Here is a 6,442-nt window from a genome sequence, read left to right on the forward strand (position 1 = left end):
ACTAAAAATATTTGCTAAGGCTCATTAAAAAAATAAAAAAGAAACATAGCCGGGCGTTGTGGCGGGCACCTGTAGTCCCAGCTACTCGGGAGGCTGAGGCAAGAGAATCGCTTAAGCCCAGGAGTTGGAGGTTGCTGTGAGCTGTGTGATGCCACAGCACTCTACATAGGGCCATAAACTGAAACCCTGTCTCTACAAAAAAAAAAAAGAAAAGAAAAGAAACAAACTGTTTACAAACGAGACAGCATAGGTTGTTTGCTAAATTAAAGTTGAGACAATCAACAAATGAAAAAGCAACCTAAATCCTTACCAACCTGTGGCATTCACCAAGGTCAAACCAGCCTCTAGTATTTATTGCAGGCCTTCTTTGAAAGATACAGAACATCCTGCATGTAATAAGAGACCTTATGGTCTCGACCTCACTGTGCCTTCAATTTTAAGGAATCCAATCCTACCTATTAATCTAGTCTATCACCCCATATGTTTTTGTGTTTTTCTTTTTTCTGTTTTTTTGCTTTCCTTATGCATTTCCCTTTTTGGCATTCCCTCCCTGTCTACGGTTATTGTACCTGGATCAAGATGAGCCAAACCCTTTAAACAAAAAGAAAATGTTGGCTTCCCAGGAAAAAGGCAGTGATTCCTAAAGAAAGCTTTCCACCTCCACAACTCAGGGAGACATTCTTTCTTAAGAGTCTTTTATGAGAGAAGAAAAACACCGGGTACTAAGAGTATGAGAACTGAGTAGAACTCGCCCTATAAACATTTTCACCTTTATGGAGATGGTGTAAGAGTGAAGGAATATTCCTCCCTGTAAGAGGCAGAGATTGGATATCTATTAATGAAAACCATTCCCTTGATTTGGAGAATATCAGATGGACAGGGCAGGGTTAGGGTGGGGGAAACTAGCAGACAAATGCTTTGAGCCAGACTATATTACGGTTCATTATTTCACTTGTAAGAAACACAGCTAATAGTGTCCTTTCTGGTTCACCTGCACAAGTTTCAACATGCTCAGTTTATCACTGCTGCTGGGAGGGCTTCATTTGTTTCTGCCTGCATGGACTTTACATTTCTTGATTTTGCATGTATCTCAAAACTTTCGTAATGACCCACATATAAAGCAGTGACTTCAATAGAAAAGGCATTGAATTTTACTGTGGCTGAAATGAGATAAATGGCTATCTCTGAGAATGAAAAGGCTATCTATGTTGGGGACAAACTGCATCTTTTGTAGACTTTATCTTCTCAGTGACGTGCTTTCTGGAAGTACCGTTTAAACTACACTATGCTTGCAAATTGTTGCTCCTGGAGATGTGTGCTTTCTTGTGCAAGAATGGCTGACAGCAGACGAACGTGCTGCTTCCCTGAGTCTACGTGGAGTTCTGGACACAGGCAGAATTACTTCAGGGTCCAGGATACAAAAAGCAAAACAGGGCTTGGGAACCAGCAGCATTGTAAGCACTAAAAACCAATGAGCTTGGCCCAATGGATCACTGGCATTCTCTTGACCAACTCTGCACACTCCTTTTGTTGATTTCAGAGGTAGTCATTGATTAAGCCCAGAAATTGCATAATGACCATGGCTAATAAAGTGATTTTGCTGCACGTGAGCTTCCTTTGGGATTAAAACTTTTGGGGAAAGGGCCAGAGAAGAAATATTTCACAGGGACCCATGGAAATCAGAACTCTTGCTGGAGTGATGTGGGTAAGGATAGGGATTTGAGGTTATTGATTGGCAGGAAGATTTTCTTTATATCCAAAGCTAGTGAGTCAGGGTCTTTGGGTTCTACCCTCTAAAGGAGATCAAATCAAGAACATCAAGGGTTCCTTGGGGCTAACACTTGTCATAGGAGCCTGGACATGGGTGCATACCTCTCTGGCACAACCATTCATGTTAAGAACTATAGACATGTTGAAAGGCAGTTGCTCCCTATGAAATGCTGAGGGTGGATGGGTCTCCACCTGGGCTTACTGCTTAATATTAGTTGTCCATTTTTCTCTAAAGCAAAGGACAGCTGTGCCTTATGAATATAAGCAGGAAATAATGACCCTTTCCCCTCATATTCATCCACAGGGGCAGTGACTCGAACTGGGATATTCAGGATGGCTTATGGAAAAGAATACCAGCTTTGGTGTTCACACCCCAGATCTGACACTTGGTTTTATGACTCTGAGAAAGATCATTAGTCTCTCTGACCCTCAGTTTCCTCTTTTGCAAAGGTCTCTTCCTAGCATTTCGCATTATGGTATAAAGTATTTAGCCCAGTGGCTGGTACATGGCAGTGATAGCCATCATGATTATTGCTCCAATAAAGCAGATCTTTCTAGTCTAAAAAGGGACTGATAAGTGGGAGAATAAGTAATAGCACCTATTCATTATTTCATTTAAACTACAACTTACCTTTGTGAGGTGGGGATTATTGGCACCAGTCTTGTTTCTACACGTGAAGAAACTGGAGCTTAAAAAGGTTATATAATTTGTCCAGGGTCACATGACTAGTAAATTAGGGAGCTGAAATTTCAACCTAGTTGTCTGCCTTGAGAGCCCATGTTATTAACCAAGTATCTTCAAATAACACAGTGGCCTTGTAGCTAAGCACTGAAACTCCCTAATCATCTATCCAGACCACTGGGCAGTAGAAACACAGCATCTGGTTGTGCAGGAGACTTTTCGAGTACCCAGAGTGGACAAGGTCCAGGACAAACTCATGTGTAAGAACTACGATGAGCCTCTCGTGGATGCAATGGGAGCATTTCCTTAAACTAATTGACTTCTACAGAGTTACTCAAATGACTTAGTCATAGTAGTGAGAAAAATCCAACTCCATGAACTGGACTTTCTCGGGTATTTGGGGAAAAGTAGATAAATCTATCTAAATCAGGATCATCACCCAAAATAACACTGGCTGGAACTTTCTCAGGACTATTTGATATCCTATAGCACTTTTTTCAAAAATAATAATGAGAGAGGGAATGTAACCACTGTGATACAGAAATGTGCCTTTTGCCTGAAGCAAATGCTGCCCTGGGCCTTTTAGTCTTTAGTCTCCTCTGAGAACGGGATAGTGAATGGTACCCACCCCAGATAGCCTATCTGGACAATGCCTAATGTGTTCCCCATAACTTGCCTACCTTCAGGAATGTCTTTGAAGTCAGTGGGAAATCCAAACTTCACAGAAAGAACTGCATATCTTGGCCTCTTTTAAGTTCAAGATGACATCTACATCAGCCTTATCACACTCAACGTACATTATTTGAAACTGGAGAGCAGCCAAATCTTCCTCTTCATCTCATACCCAAGCTTAATTCCAAACTCCTAATATCTGGCTGGCTGCATAGGAAGCAGAAACACTCCACCTTGACAATGTCCTCAGAATTCATTGTTTTTGCTGTAACAAATTTAAGCCTTGAATTCACTGCCGGTAATAGAGTTTCATTATTATACTTTGATGGTGAAATCTGCACCTCACCTCAAAGACTTCCCCCCAGTTTCTCTCCTCTAATACTCCTGGTGTCTGTCTTTAAGTGTAAATGCTCAGAACATGAGTTTCTTCCTTCCATTTCCCCAAGAGTTTTTGGCTCAAACTGAAATAGTACACTGTCATTTAGTCTGCCTGGCAAATATTTATCTTTCAAGTTAATACTGATCCCCTTCCAAGAAGGTGAGGTTAATAGCAAGACATAATGAAATGATTGTTGTTTTAAGACATTACTTATTGAGATAATTTGTTCCACAGCAATAGATAACCAGAACACATGTGCATAGTATAATACCAACGTATAAATGTGTGTAGGAAACATACACATAAGCAAATATACAGCAATAACAGATAAATTCAGATGGTGAAAACCACTCTTTGATAAAGTTGCTTGTTTTCTTCTGCTGTCTAAAGCAGTGGTTCTTAATTTTTGTTTTTTGTTTTGTTTGATAGCAATGTAAATGATAAATGGCATCTACCTATAGAACATTTTCCCTCAGGAAGCACCCAAATATCCATCAGTGGTTGTTGTAATTTAAGCTATGGGCCAAGTACCTCGCATCAAGGACAGATTTAATATTTTGGGAGGTGAAAGCATCTATATGTCTGGGAAATTTCTTTCAGAAAGCAAATTAGAAGCAAGACAAATTATGGAAGTAAATGTTTATTTAGAACGAGAAGAGAAATCCCCTCAAAAATCACAAGTTTTATAAAGCTAACACATGCCATAAACTTCAAAAATATATAGAAAAATAATAATTGTTTTATTAACTTCCTGATATACTTTCCTAAAGCTTTTTTTTTCTGACTTTTTGGCTATTACAGTCTTTGATTGGCTCTTACTATTATGCAGATTTATTTAGAGAAATTGTTTTCTGAACAGAGAACAGAAAAGCAATTTAGATTTTCCTATAGTACCATAGTCACTAAAATTTTCATTTGTCAGTCACTCAGAAAAGGCTCTTTCAGCCTCATAACATTTTATTGTTAATGCCATAAAATTTTTTAGAATTATTGTCAAAGTGGAGAAAACTTCTGTCAGGTCTCTTTCACGCAGGAGCTTCAGATTTCAGGTCATATCAGGTTTTCTTTTCACTGACAATCTCAAATACCCTTTGGATTGAAAATGCAGAGGGTATTCACGATTGTATGTGCTTTATGTTACAGTATATTCTTGAAGAGAGAAATTCCATTTTTAATCATCAATGATTAGGACAAAATCGTCTTTTCACAATTTTTTCCATCTACTGATTAGAAGAATTTTTCTTAGTCTGGTTTCCAGCTCCATACATTTCAAATAGTTTTCCCTCCATTCCCCGCATACATACTGCCAGTGCTAGGCACTGTGGGACCCTTCTAACCTCTGACCATGCACATGTTCCTACCTCCTTGAAGTCCAACAACATAGAAATAGAGAGACAAAGGACAGGTATTTTCTGGTTCGCTCATTTAGGGCTTGCATCCCAAAAGTTAAAATGGGTTCTGTGCCCCTCTTCCCCCATGTGGAGTTCATGGAAGAAACTGTTCCACAGGGTGCCATACTGCACTAAGAAATGGTTGAGCAGGTTAAAAGTGATGCTGCATGGTGGTTGGGTGGACATGGGCCTCAGTTACACCTTCAGCGCTTCCCTTGGCTGGGCCCACGTGCACTGAGGAGCACTGGAGAGGTTGCTGAGCTCAGAATCAGAGGTCATGGTGGCACACAGTGAGTCAGGAATCAGATGTTGGTTACAAGTGAGAATCAGACAGGTATGTCACAGCAAGGGGACCCGAATCAGCAAAAAGGAGAACCAGGTCCTGGGCAAGCCAAAGAAAAAGCACAGGTAGGTCAGCTCCAGCTCAATAGGCACCAGTGCAGGAGCCCAGGAAGCACACAAGCCAGGCCAGCTGGCAGCAGAGACCCCCCCCCAAGGTCCCACACCAGAGCACTGGGATCCAGACACACAGCCCAGGCCTCCTCCCCTTGGCAGGTGTTCACACACAGAAGCCCTCCACTCTGTCTGCAGCCCTGTCCTTTAGCAAACAACAAGGCCTAAGATACCAGAGTCAAGTTCTCAAATCATAGGGAAAGCTCCCTGGGATCAATCCTCTACCCTCTACTAATACTTATAATAACATCTAACATTCGTCAGGTACTTATTTGTGCCTGGGAATTCATACTACTATGATAATATTTTACCTTTTTTTTCCAGGTACTCTTCACACTAACTCTAAAACAGAGGTACTACTACATCTTACACTTTGCACTGAGTAGCCTGAAGCCGAGAGAAATAATTTGTCCAAGATTACCCAGTTTATAATAAAGCAGAGCTTGGCTTGGACCCTACAGATTGAACTCTGGAGTTCACACTTGAGCTGCTAAATTCTACTGCTCACAGCACCTTGCAAAACTCTAGATGTATCATACCAATAGCTCTTTGGGGTTGGCCTGACTCTCCCCCAGCATAAGTCCCTTCCCTACAGGATCAACAGAACATCCAAGGGTGAAAGGTTGTCCTCTCTCCACGTTTGAGGCAAAGGTCACAACTGAAAGCCTATAGTGTTTCCACTGGGCTTGTTGCCACCACCGTGGCCAGGTAACATTAACAGTAGATAAGATGATTGCTGCTCCAATGTATTCAGGATAGTCTGCTTCCCAAACCCAGAGCCCAGAGTGTGATGAGGAGGGACACCTGAGACTATAGAGGCTTCGCACATCTGCCATCACCCCTTGCGGAAACGATACCAAGGCTGTGCTGGCAACAGCAACCTGTGCCTTCCAACTTGTACCCATTCTCTGCTCTGTTCCAGAAGCCTTTGCAGCATCTCAAGGCTATACTCACTCCCAGCACAATCTGTGTGTTATGCATTTTAATCTATGGAAAATCATTCTTAGAAATAACCACACCTGCTACAGATAACCCAGACAATGGAGGAGCAAGGGCTCCGGATCCCAATTCTGAATTTATGATATGAACCCTTAA

This window comes from Nycticebus coucang, chromosome 4 (genome assembly GCF_027406575.1).
Source record: "Nycticebus coucang isolate mNycCou1 chromosome 4, mNycCou1.pri, whole genome shotgun sequence".
In the NCBI taxonomy this organism is placed as follows: domain Eukaryota; kingdom Metazoa; phylum Chordata; class Mammalia; order Primates; family Lorisidae; genus Nycticebus; species Nycticebus coucang.